The sequence below is a fragment of the Oenanthe melanoleuca genome, chromosome 3 (genome assembly GCF_029582105.1).
Source record: "Oenanthe melanoleuca isolate GR-GAL-2019-014 chromosome 3, OMel1.0, whole genome shotgun sequence".
Classification (NCBI taxonomy): domain Eukaryota; kingdom Metazoa; phylum Chordata; class Aves; order Passeriformes; family Muscicapidae; genus Oenanthe; species Oenanthe melanoleuca.
This window is the reverse complement of record NC_079336.1, coordinates 20619402-20632733: the sequence shown is the minus strand read 5'-3', so window position 1 is coordinate 20632733 and position 13332 is coordinate 20619402. Positions and strand designations below refer to the sequence as shown.

The 13332-nt window shown below is 34.4% G+C and overlaps 1 protein-coding gene across 1 annotated transcript in view; it reads left to right on the top strand.

The window, feature by feature from the left end:
* The window catches only part of CSMD1 (CUB and Sushi multiple domains 1), a 1037656-nt gene that overhangs the window by 811842 nt on the left and 212482 nt on the right, over positions 1 to 13332 (top strand). The window lies entirely within an intron of this gene.

Sequence of the window (13332 nt, the reverse complement as noted above, 5' to 3'; positions counted from 1 at the left end):
TGAAAATACCCTACTTTAGAGCCCCTTCAGCTGGTTTTAAGGGTCAGATTTTTCTTATTATATTGTTATTCTTGTAATTCTAAACTTTTGGGATTTTTACAGTTTATAAACTGCATCAGAGTGTTTTTAAACTTTATTTTTTAAAACTAGTGTGCTGTTATTAAACATCAGTAACTATGAACTCAAATTGAGTGAGCAGTTCTTTTCTTGGAAAAGCTCTGAGACTGTATTTTATGAAATTTGTGCAGTTGCTGTATTTGTGAGGTGGTTTAATGTCCACCATGTCAAGTGAATCTCATCAGCTACTATTGACATAATGCTTATGAAAATCAAATACTTCCATAGACCTCTAAATGGATTTCTTTAAGAGGATTCTTGTTTTAAATAAGATTTTATTTTATGAAGGGAGAAACTCAGCTTCAGCTTCTTTCTTTTATTTTAAAAAGATAGATCTCTATATCTGAAAAAGTCACCTACATTGTATATGCACGCAAGATACATAGAAAAACATAAAGTATCTCAATTTAATTTTTTTTAATGGGGTTACTTATTCTATGACGAAATACTATGAATACTATACTTATTCTATGAAACGAAAATAATATGGAGTTTGCATTTATTTGAAAAATATAGATTTAAATCTTAGACTGTTTTTCACCCCTGGGATATTTGCTTGATTTGGATTGTTTGTTTGTTCATTTGTTTGTTTATTTTGGGGGGTTTCTCTCTTTCTAGGGGGCTTTTTTATGTTCCACTCAAACATGTTTAGTTTATTTTAGATATCATAAAATCTTAGTCATTTGCAGAAATATTATCTTGTGCTGAAGAGACATTCTGTATGATGCATGTTTTTGTAAATTTTGTTAACTTTTAGAAAGTCCTACAATATCTATAGTAATAAGAGATTCATACCCAATGTCTTGAAAATGCTCATTTAGTTATCCTGATATTGTGAATGGCACATTGAAAAGCTGCAAAGATTAAATATCAATAATTAGCTTAATGAAGTATCAGCCATTGAATTAGCTGTGACTGGGCCAGACACAGATATGCCTGTATATTCTCCCAAGAATAATTAAGTGTTACACATCTAATCTTAAGTATATATGTTATATCTGTTATTCATATTGAAGTGGAATTTATTTACAGAGAGCCCACCATTTCCTTTTTGTTCTTATGTTTAGTTTTGAAAAAATTGTTGACTGTCCCTGAGACACTTAGGTCACTAAATCCACTTTCGAACTGATTAGTAAAATCTTTTAAAAAATATACAAATACAAGTGGCACTTCTCTAAAATAAGATAATCTAAATAACTCTTTTAACTCAACCTATGTCTTCATTTCATCTCTTGTAGTGTAGCAAGCTAAAGATATATATAGTACAACTAACACAAATGCAAGGACAGAAACTTTGCTAGGCAGCTGAGTGAAACTGAGGGGGAAAGACATACTCAGTGTCCTTCATAGCTGCTTTCATAAGTGATTTTTTTCTTAACACTAAGAGGGTTTACAGTAGTCCCTTTTCTTGTTGCCATGGCACCTAAAACATTAGGGATGAAGATATCCTCTTACCCTGAAAAGGAGTTCACACAAAGATGTATTCTTTCTCAGAAGAGTGAAAAGCAATGGCTTGTCCTGAAATCCGCTGGATTTGGAATCTCCATTCAGAATTAAATCTATTCAATTCTCTGGCAAATTCATAAGTACATTACTGGGTTCAGTAGCCTCTTGATTATTACTTCCTAATTGTCATTTCTACAGTGATCAAACTCTCACTCATGATATATATACAACAACAAGGATTTTTGCATTCTTCTATGGCACAGGCTAATACAGTCTTTTGTGATTCTTTTAATCATAATCAGGATGAAAGCTCTTCAAATTTAATTGTATTTAAATTATAAACTAAACTTTCACATGAGTACATGCTGGTTGGTATCAAAGAAGTTGTATTCAGTTTCATCTGTTGTTGAAAAAAACAACAAACCAAACAGTTTCCAGGTCTTGCACTTCTCCATCCAAGTAAATAATTTCAAGTCCTTCCTCTATGGTTATCTCAAGCATGCTGTGCAATTTTCCTGATCAGAGAACTATTTGTGCCTTTCCACCCTTTCATCTTCTTTGAAGAGTTATTTTCCAGGTAAAGGAAAAGCAGAGCTTTGGAGGTCTAGTTAGCCCAACATCATTACGTTGCCATTCTTAATTTAAGACTTTGAGTCCTGCATGAACAACATTATCATAACTTTCAGTGGCCTTCTCTCCATGCTATGCAGCTAGATGGCCTGCCCCTGGATTTCTTTATCTGATTAGCAATCTGAAGCTGGTTGGCTCTCAGAATAAAGCAGCAAGCCCTCTTCTGCAATAAGAACCCTCATTTTTACAACAAAATGCACCACCAAGTCTACCTGCAAAATCAGATTCATATTCATAAACAAGTGGACTTGTAAATCTTATTTCCTTGTGTCAACCATTCACTTGTTTGTCTTTTCAATGAGAATGATTTTGTGTAGCTCAGCTATGCACTTCAGGTTTTTTTCTGCATTATTCCACTTGGCCCCAGAGTTTTGAAGAGTCTAGCTAGAGTTTCCCTTTGAGTTGTCACTCTGTTTTTGAATGTGTTCTCCAGTTGGATCTGTCCCTTGACTAGAAAGCTGTTTGTGCCTACAGCCACCTACTTTCCACTATTTGAGGAAGAGCTTTACTGTTAAAAGTGTGCAGAAGAACCACACCCTTAGGGCTGACTCCATTTGCACAATTTAAAGAACACATATTATAATTACCCAAGGATTTCCCCCATTGCAGAAGACTAAACTTTTTCTTTTTTTTTCCTTCTTTAAAGGGGTGCTTTTCCTGTAGAAGCAAATCTCCTTCCTGTCTAGTGAATTTTCTGTTTGCATTGACATGATGTGGCTTTTCAAGAATATTCTGTCCTTCCACCTCTATATACCACATGTGAGAACACTGGGACTGCCCATCTCCTCACAGAGAATTTTTCATTCTTAAATTGATTATAAGAACATAGTGAGGTCGTCCATAAAAAGAAAAAAATCTCATTTCCTCTAAGGGCTTCCTCAAAACACTCAAATAACAATGATGGTGTCCCTGACAATTGTCCTAGCAGCTGATAAGTGCAGATGAGGCACTCTACTTTTTTCCACACAAGAGTAGTGCTTCCCTTCTTTCCAGACATGGTAACTGCATTTGGAAAAACTATCACAAGATTTTTACTGAGCTGGTGAGTCACTGCAGCACATGTGCTAGTTAGGCTTTTCTGCAGTTTCCCACAGCATAAAGGGCATAGACAGCAATTTGAAAGAAAAACAGTCTGGCTATCTGCATATAGCTGCTCTTTGAGATATGTTGTCTCAATGTTCACAGTGTTCTTTTTTACCCTCTTCTCAAAATTCACTGGGAGGAATGTGACATTAAGGGGCACTCTGATACTTTTTCATTTTGCATGAAGCACAAAATTGGGTAATGAGCACATGTCTATAGACAATGTCAAGAGAAAAATATCTTTCTAGCAATACTGACACAGGGCTATTTGGAAGATAAGCATGCATAATATCTTGAAAATAAATGTCACTAGCCCATATCTTTTGTTTTGAGAGTATTGATGTAAATATCCGGGTTTTAACTGTTCTGAAATAACTTGTGACCTGTAAGGAGGCTAACCTTATCATCTGGTATGCTGCTGTAATTGGTATGTTTGACTATGTGTGATGGTTTAATTTTCCCGATCTACTTCTGGATAATTTACTTATAATTTAAAATTACTGGGTTTATATTGTGTGTGTGGGTGAAAAAAAACCTACTGGAGTACAGACAAGTTTCTCCTGATTATCTTTTGTCTAGTTGAGATTTGCAACCAGGGAACAGCTTTTATCCCCTTCATTTATCCAGTGTTATTGTTTGTTATTTTGTTGTTATTATTGCTTTAATTATTATTCGAGTATTTTCGAGGAAAAAAAAAATCAAAAACATGCATTTTGTTAGTAATTATGCTGACACTACTTCTACATATATTTATGCCATTTGCTTTTCAAAGTTGCAAATGTTGTATATACCTTTAAAATATATACCTTTATACTTATTTCATTGCTGTGAAGACAAAACTGAGTGTGGATGCATATTCTTACCACTTTTTCTTTCCAGCAAAAACTCTTTTTTCCTCTACCTACAATTACACTGTTCTATTATGATTTTATTTGCATTTCACAGTTGACTACTTTTTCCTGAGGACAAACTCCAGATTTTAGTGAGCAATCCCCCTAGAGTACAGATCCAAGAGTAAAGCTTCAAGGCAGTCACGCACCTCTGCTATCCACAAAACTTTGTGAATCTCAGAAGCCTAGTGAATAGTGGTGTCCAGAAATGAGGTGGAACAACTTCTTATTGAAGTCCCTGATTCGGAGGCTAGTGTCCACCTAAAGGAGACTGTCACATTCAGATTTGTGATGTTATCATATTGTCATCACTAACCTTTTAAACAGGATCAACATGTTATTTTCAGGAAATCTGTTATGAAGGCAGATTTTCTAAATCTCATCTAACAAACCAAGACTATGCTTTTAATAATACTTTTCTTACTTTAGAGTTTGCTTTAAGTCAAACTGTTCAGGAGCTTTCTAATACTCTGTATTAGAGTTGTGTTACTCTTATAAAATTAATTGAAAAACCCATAGGTTAAGAGAGGTATTCCTAAAAAAACCAAACAAACTGGTGAACCAGAAGACTATGAAGACAAAATGAAAAAAAAAAAAAAAAAAGTTCAAAAAAACCAAAAGAACCTCTAGTTTATTAGAGGTCATAAAAATTACAGAAAGCTTCCATTTGCAAGGGTGGGAGAGAATTTTCTGTCTTCTAGGAAGGATATAAAGGAGTTGTTTCAACTTATACGCAATTGTTTTAAGTCTGAGGGGAAAAGAAAAAGAAAAGAAAAAGAGAGAAAGAAAGAGAGAAATAAAGAGAAAGAGAGAGAGAGAGAAAGAAAAAGAGAGAGAGAAAAAGAGAGAGAGAAAGAGAGAGAGAGAAAGAAAAAGAGAGAAAGAAAAAGAGAGAGAGAGAAAGAAAAAGAGAGAGAGAAAGAAAAAGAGAGAGAGAAAGAAAAAGAGAGAAAGAAAGAGAGAGAAAGAAAAGAGAAAGGGAAAGAAAAGAGAAAGAGAAAGAAAGAAAGAAAGAAAACAGAGAAAAGAGAGAGAGAAAGACTATTGGAGAAATAATTCAAATAGCACCTACTGTATTCTGATAAGATTTATAAAATTAAGAGGGTGTTTTCATATTAAAACACTTCTAAATCACTTGTTACATAGCTTAAACTAGCACGTAGTAAACAAAATTTGTTTGGTAAATATCAGCTCCTTACATGGATCCAATTTAGATTCCTCACTTCCCAAATCTGCCAGCTATGCCAAAATACAGCATTCAAAGACAGGGTCCTTAAATTCATCTTCTCTGTACAGGAAAAAAAAAATCTATATGGTAACCTGTGACTTCTCAGACTTAGTAAGGAGTAGGGTATGTGCAAAAGCAGAAAAAAACCAAAGTTACCTGTGAGTATGGAAATTTCGAGAGATAGGTGGCCAAGAAATAGGGGCTCAGGCAGATGAGGGAATTTAGAACCACAGTGTCTACATGCATCTGATATACACTTAAATTATCTCCTTAGTAATCCTCTAAAAAGGTGAGGAGTGAGCTTTTTAGCTTTGGTATTCCTTTACATGGTGCACTGTGATACACTGATGAAATTCTGAAAGAGAGGAGACATTTCATTCTTTCCTTCCCATTTGACAAAGATACTCTGTTGACTGATTATTGAAGGCAAGGCATAAAAACTGGAGTGGAGATCAGATATAGGTGCCTTCTCTTTTCAGGACTTCAATTTCATCAGGAGAGGACGAGTCACATTTGACTCCTCTTGGATGTTCATTCCTCTCAAATCTGTCACTAATGTGCAGAGGTTTAATGTTTTTCTCCCCATTAACCCTGAGAATTGGCTTGGCTTTCTTCCAGGGAAATCCTTTGAAAAGGCCTAGGTTACACCAGAAAACCTTCCAGCAGGTCTCATGTACCCAGGTGATACTGAGGGGAAAAAATATCGTTATAATTTCAGAAAAAGCACAGTCACCATTTGACTTGCTCTTGGTAGTTACACACTTCAGTAACCCATTGAGAGTCAATGTCCTTCTCACAAGCCTCTCCAGGTTGACTTTCTCGCACAGAAAACCTTTCAATAAGTTCAGGTCATGCCAGAAAAGAGCTTTGGACCACACAGATCACTCCATCACATCCAAAGGATCCTGCCTGATGTTGCAATTACATAATGCTCTGGTCCAGCCAGTGAGTTTAGTGGAAGGGAGTTTGACTCTGGAGGGTGTGTGAAAGAAACAACAAGAATTCACAATATTAGAGTGAAAGGACACTAAATTCTATTTTCTATTCTATTCTATTCTATTCTATTCTATTCTATTCTATTCTATTCTATTCTATTCTATTCTATTCTATTCTATTCTATTCTAGTCTAGTCTAGTCTAGTCTAGTCTAGTCTAGTCTAATCTATTCTATCACTATGTGTCTGTGTATGTGGCTGGTTTATTTTGGAACACGTTGGTTCAATGGAGAGAAGGTATGCAGCCACTGTTCTTATTATCTATGGAAATATAAAAAACATAATTTAAGAAAATATATAAGGAAAAGAAAAAAGGGAAAGAAAGGTTAAAAGTAGATGGTGGAGAGAAAAGATATTACTGCCTGAGGATACACCAATGAGACTATTGCTACTTAGATGTCCATTGCTTAGAGTGATGGTTGTGGTCTTGATTCATTGAGGTTGAGGAAAGGCCCTACAAGTACTTTATGGGTTTTTGATAGTTTATGACATTTATAACATTTTTAAATGTTTCTTAGCATAGTGTAGCCAGTCAAGAAACACCTCCTCCTCCCCTTCATTTGGGGGGACACAAACCTGGCCTCAACCCTGCTGCTTTTGCAAATAAATGTTTTGAGTTATTAACCCTTAATATTCCAGTCTCTCATAAGAGGAAAGAAATATTTGTTCTTCAACTCTTTTTATGTGATTGTCTCAACAATTATATTATTTGGTTTGCAAGCTGTTTCTGTCTGCTTGTCTATCTTTCCCTGCTCATCTCTTTAAGAATCTGTGTAATTTTACTTGTGTATGGCATATAATGAAAATATTATTTGTGCACAACACAGTGTACACTATATTCAGTTCAAACTAGCCTTTCATGGTAAGGATTGAACAGACTTCAAACACAATGTATCAAAGAATAAACTTATTTTCAAATGCTGTGTCTTTTTGTTTGGTTTGGGTTTTAACATTATTTAACATTATTTTTTAACATTATTTTTTAACATTATTTTTTAACATTATTTCATTTCATACATAAGTAATTTCAGCTGTATAGAATTCCCAAATCAAATTATAAAAAAATTTGATGGTAAAGCTGAAAGGAAAGCACTCCTATATATTTTCATTTCATTTTTAAGTGGTGTTGATCCTTTATTAAATTTTATATGGCACTTGACTTTTAATAGTGCATTAATACAATATTTTAGTTAAATCTTCACCAAGGTATTGCTCACTGGTATTCACATTAATACCACATTAATTTATCATATTCAGTTGTTATATTAAAGGCTACTTTGAATAATTGGTAGGGTGCTATAATAAAATGCTGACACTATTTAATAAGCTTTTTCTTTTTAATAGTTTAGTTGGTATTCATTGCAAAGTCATCAATTGTAATTAATATACTCTGTCATGTTGTAGCATTGAGTTAATTTTCAGTGAGATTGAAACAAGTGGGAGCCCTGTTAGTGTGAATAGCTGGTGGAATCAGTGAGTCAGGGGTCTCTCTGAATTCTTGCAGAGAGAAATCAGAGTGCAGGATTGAATTAAAGCCTTTGGATTGATTGAAGTATATTAAGCTACTCACACAAGAAACTAGAATTCTAATAGGTTAAGAAGTGGTGGTCTGAGTTTGTGTCTTAGCTTGTTGGGAAAATCCTATATAAGAGTGCTTCTTGCCACTTCCTCTTGCCATTTGCTTTTGGTTTTGCTTTTAGCTATTTGCTTTTAGCCATCTGCTTATTGCCACTGCCGTTTACCTTTTTTGCCTTTTCTGCCTTTTCTGCTTTTGCTTTTGTTCACCGTCAACACCCAAGAGAAATATAAGAGCTGCCACAGCAACATCGGCCCCACTAGAACCTCCACAAACAGCTTCTGCTTCTACTTGAGACTCTAAAATAAAAGCATAAACTTTAATATCTGTAACTGTGCCTTTTGAGATTGATTGTGCTTCTGCAATAAATAACCTTTTGTCTTAAAACATAGCTTTTTATAAATGCAATCAAAAGGTTGGGTTACTTAATCACTTCTTTCAGTTTTTTGACTGAACATTGAAGATTTGCTTGAGTTAGTCTTGGAGTCTTACTGTGTCTGAAACTTTAAAATGTGGTGCCGTGTAAAAAATATAGATTTGATTTGTCTCCATCTGAAAATTGAAACTTTAATATTCAGGAATCCCTACAGATTTCAGTTGTACACCATGGGCACTCTGATTTTATTTTCAGAATGAGGAATGACTTGCATGAGACCTCAATTACCTTTATCTGAGGCCTGGTATGAAATATTAGTCACCTATAGTTAGAAGGAATAATGATTGCCTCAAGTCACCCTTTTGCCTTCTTTCTACAGTTTAAGTCTATGTCTGCTATGTATTGTTCCCTGCTAAGAAAAATAATGTGGGGATGTTATGCCCAAAGCTTATTATCAGATGATACTAGAGAGAGTAGACAAAAATCTCAAAAGAATTTAAATACAAAAAAATGCCCATACCTTGTTTTGTGTCAATAATCCCCTGAGGCCAATTAACATCGCAGGATTTGTTTTGAGAATGTGAGTAGTGCCTTTTTTCAGTGGCATATGGACTGAGAACTAATTAAGCAAACCACAGAAAGGATTTGTCTGCTGTTTAGGCCTTCCTTTCCTGCTTCATTATTCTGCACATTCGAATGGTACAAAAAAAACCCAAAAAAACCCCAACAGGATAAGAGGTTTTTTTTCAGCAAAGCATTTCAGTAGGGTTTTCACTGAGCATTCTAACATCAGCACCATCATATGGGTGTTGCTTAAAGAATATTTAGAGAGGCTGACATGAACATGCTTTAGTAGTGCAGTCTACAGCCAATGACCTAACTTCACTTGAAATCTATCTTAGAGAAGCAAACAAAGAGAAGAACAGAGAAAAAACTCCTCAGGCATCAACTGGTAAGAGGAAGGAAATAATCCTCAGACAGAAAATTCTCTTCAATAAAGGTAGTGATGACAATAATAAAGATAACAGCAGTGAGAAAAAAGCCAATATTTTCTTGCTTTCTCCCTGATACGGTTATATTTTTCATGCAGACCTTCTCAAGATCCTCACTGGTAGCTTATGATACTGTTTACACCAAATGGATCATGTGTGGGTGCTGTATTATATATAGTATTTAACGTGACATATTTGTGCATTCATTTTACTGTGCAATATTTATTGAGCATTAAAATAATTATTAAGTGCTCGTTATCTACAAGGTTCTATTCAAGTATGAAGTTACAGACTAAATACTACCAGATCTTGAGTGAATACTATCTTTGTGTAGAGTTACAGGCTAAAATTTCAAGCCAAAAGAATGAGAAGTGGGATGAGAGCAGTGTGATTTAAAAATCGATGGCAATCACTTTTAGGAGAAACCCAGCATAACAATGTTTCTGAATTCAGGAGTGCCAAGTGAGAGCAATAGCACTTGTGAAACCAGAGTGAAGGTAATGCTGCAGCCATCTGGCACTGTGTAGATGAAAAGTTACAGGTGCACCCTCACATGTAGGGCAGGCTGCAGAATTGGAGAAGGAGGACTGCTGAAAATACAGACTCAGACACTGTGCAGCGAGTTGCTGTGGAAACTCCCGTGCACCTCAGTTTGATGCAGTGTTCCAGTTAACAGGAAGCTTCAACCCCTAGCACTGTATTAGAGTTTGTACATGAATTCATGCTTAAGTCCAGTCATGTATTGTGTCTGCCCTGCAGAAGTCATATGCTCAGCTTTACAGACCCCTCACTGGCTGTGGGGGAGCACTAAGTTTTTTGCTATGATGTGATGGCAGAACATAGGATGCTTTATCCATGATCTCCTTTGCTCTTTTATTAATGTTGTTATTATTATTATTAATGTTATCCTACCAGATAACAATATTGTCCAACAGAAACATAAAGAATATCAGAACTCAGCTTCTTTTCATGCTTCCTGAATTGCTGCACAATTTTGTAAATACAGCAAAGATATTCTGCACACAGTAGAGTGCTTTGTGTCAGAGAAGCCTTTAAACTGACAACATACGACTTTTATTTGATCTCTGCTTTAAAAATCTGCTTAAAATCCTGTCAAACCTTTTAGCAAGATGTATGGAAGAAAAAATAATAATGTAAACTTTTCTATTAAACAAAGTTATTGTTACATTTTACATGAACTATATTTCAAAGCAATTCAAAAATCCCTGAATTTTGTATATTTTATTGTTTGTGCTCATATTCAGGAAATGTTTGATGATCTTCAAAAGATCTACCCTCTGCAGTTTCCTTTTATCTGATTTCAAGTAAGACAATGAAAGAAAGAAAAAAGTTACTTATTTAGATAGAATTTAAGTGACTTTATTAAGCAGAAGAACAAAGAATTGGGTCAAGAATCTGTTCCAGACATTACTCTCTCTGAAGGGGAATAAAACAACAGTTTGATAAAGCAGCATTTTGCAGTCTGCTGTAGTTCTTACCAAGGTTATAACAGACAATTTGGAAAATTAAATTAAAGCATATGGTTCCTCCTCTAAAATCTTTTACATGTGGAAGCAGGTAACATACGGTTAGTATGAGTATACCTTTTGAATTCAAAGGTGGATACTTTTGATTTTGTAATAAGTAAATAAAACTAACTTTAAAAAGCATACAAGATTTAAAAGTTATAAGACAGAGTTAAATGAATATGCTTTTAGCTTCTTTCCAACTTTTGAAACATAGAGGGAGTACCATATCATTTATTTTTCTTTATAAACAAGATGTGTTCAAGGACACATTCTTTTGAATTCTGTTTTTTGAATGTTGTCTTTTGGCAGACTTCCATAGTTTGGCAGATTTGGGAAGTGAAGGACCTAAATTGGATCCATGTAAGCAGCTGATATTTACAGAACAAATTTTGTTTGCTACATGCTAGTTTAAGCTATGTAACAAGTGAATTAGATGTGTTTTAATATGAAAACACCCTCTTGATTTTATAGATCTTGTCAGGTCACAGTAGGTGCTATTTCAATTATTTCTCCAAGAACTTTTCCTTTTTTTCCTTTTCCTTTCCTTTTTCCTTTTCCTTTTCCTTTTCCTTTTCCTTTTCCTTTTCCTTTTCCTTTTCCTTTTCCTTTTCCTTTTCCTTTTCCTTTTCCTTTTCCTTTTCCTTTTCCTTTTCCTTTTCCTTTTCCTTTTCCTTTTCCTTTTCCTTTTCCTTTTCCTTTTCCTTTCCTCCTGCTCAGACTCAAAACATTTCTGTACAATTTGAAACAACTCCATATATACTTCCTAGAGAAAGGAGAAGTCTCTCCTACCCTTGCAAATAGAAGCTTTTTGTCATTTCTTATGGCCCCTTACAAGTTATCTTCTCTACTTTCTTTTGTTTTCATGGTTTTCTGGCTCAATAAGTTTTTCAATTTATTTTTTCTGTTCTTTTTTTTTTTTTCCTCTTAACATACTTTTTACATATTCTCTGTTAAAAATATCTTGGATTACACTTTTTTTTTGATCACAGGATATATTTGAAATACATGACTAAATTGAATGAATAAATAAATGAAGTGAGAACTGGATCTTAAGTTGTTTACTCTATAGAGTAGGTTTGGGCATCACAGACCATATTGATGGTAAAAAACCTAGAACTTTGAATCAATGTATTTTGTATCTTGAAAAGTGAAATAGATTGATACAGAAACAAAGGAAAAGGAGACATGCAACATAGAGAAGGGATCTCTGTTACATCATATGTATGTCAGTGCTACATCTTTTTATAGCATTTTTAAAGTATTATATCACATGCAGATTTTAAGTTCTTAAATTGTACCTACATTATACTAAGGCAAGCATATCACATAAGCAGACAAAGAACATTATGATATATATTCGTTTTCTTTAAAGGCTACAGCTTGAGGAGCTAGTCCTGAAAATAATGTTTACATAGATAATGTTTAATGGGTATGTTATAATTTACCTGTTCACCTAAATTCACCCTGATATTTCCAACACAAGGTTGTAGATCAAAATATGGAGACAAATATAACAACAGTAATTACTTTAATATCAGTAAAGATTATTTTTCCTGGCAAATTCCATACCTGTCAATGTTGACATAATTTAAGACTTGTAGATACTGATACAGATATTTTATTTTTTTTTTAATTTATTTTTTAAAAGGGTGCATATGGGTAATACTCAGAGAATTGTTGTTAATAGATGAAATTATATTGACTTAGAAGATGTTTTTTTCTCATGTGGGGGAATAAGAAATCTTTTTTATCTTTCTGAGCTGGGAAGGCAGTACATGTTGTCAAGATGAAAGCAGGTTTCTGGAACTGAACAGGTATCTGGAAGGCACTAAAATAAGGAAGTGGCCTCTGCAATCAAGAACTAAAGAGCTCTTTCAAGATAATATGATAGTATTTTTCTGCTTGAGATACTAAAATCAGTAGTTACTCATAGAACACATGTACTAGACAGCTAAAGTTGCATGACATCTTTTAAGACTGGCAGTGCTTTACTTTTCAGTTACCATAGGTGGACAAGCCATATCCCTTCTTAACACAAAACTGCCGTGGCTTGATCTCTCACTAAGAATATAAGAAATGTGGCTTGATTTGTTTTGCTTCTGTAAAAGAATCTTAAAGAATATCTGATGCATGCTAGCAGAATCATTGTGTCAATGTGGCCAAAGGCTCTTGTTTCATTTTGCTTAGGGATTTAAAGATTAATTGGAGGTGAAGAAATGGAACTAAACGAAATCTATTTTTCCAGTCTAGTGCTCACAAGATAACAGTGAATGTTGATTCATGTGTTATTTCAGAATTTTATTTCCCAACTGTTTAATATATGAGCTTCTTCAAAGAAGTATTCCTTCTCCCATACTTAATGCCTTACTCTCTGTGCTAAAGAGGTTAGTCAACATTTGTTCACTGTGACTGATTTTCAAATCTCTCTGTGTGAGGCAGAAGTCATAGGAGATGCACGTTCAACTTCCCAG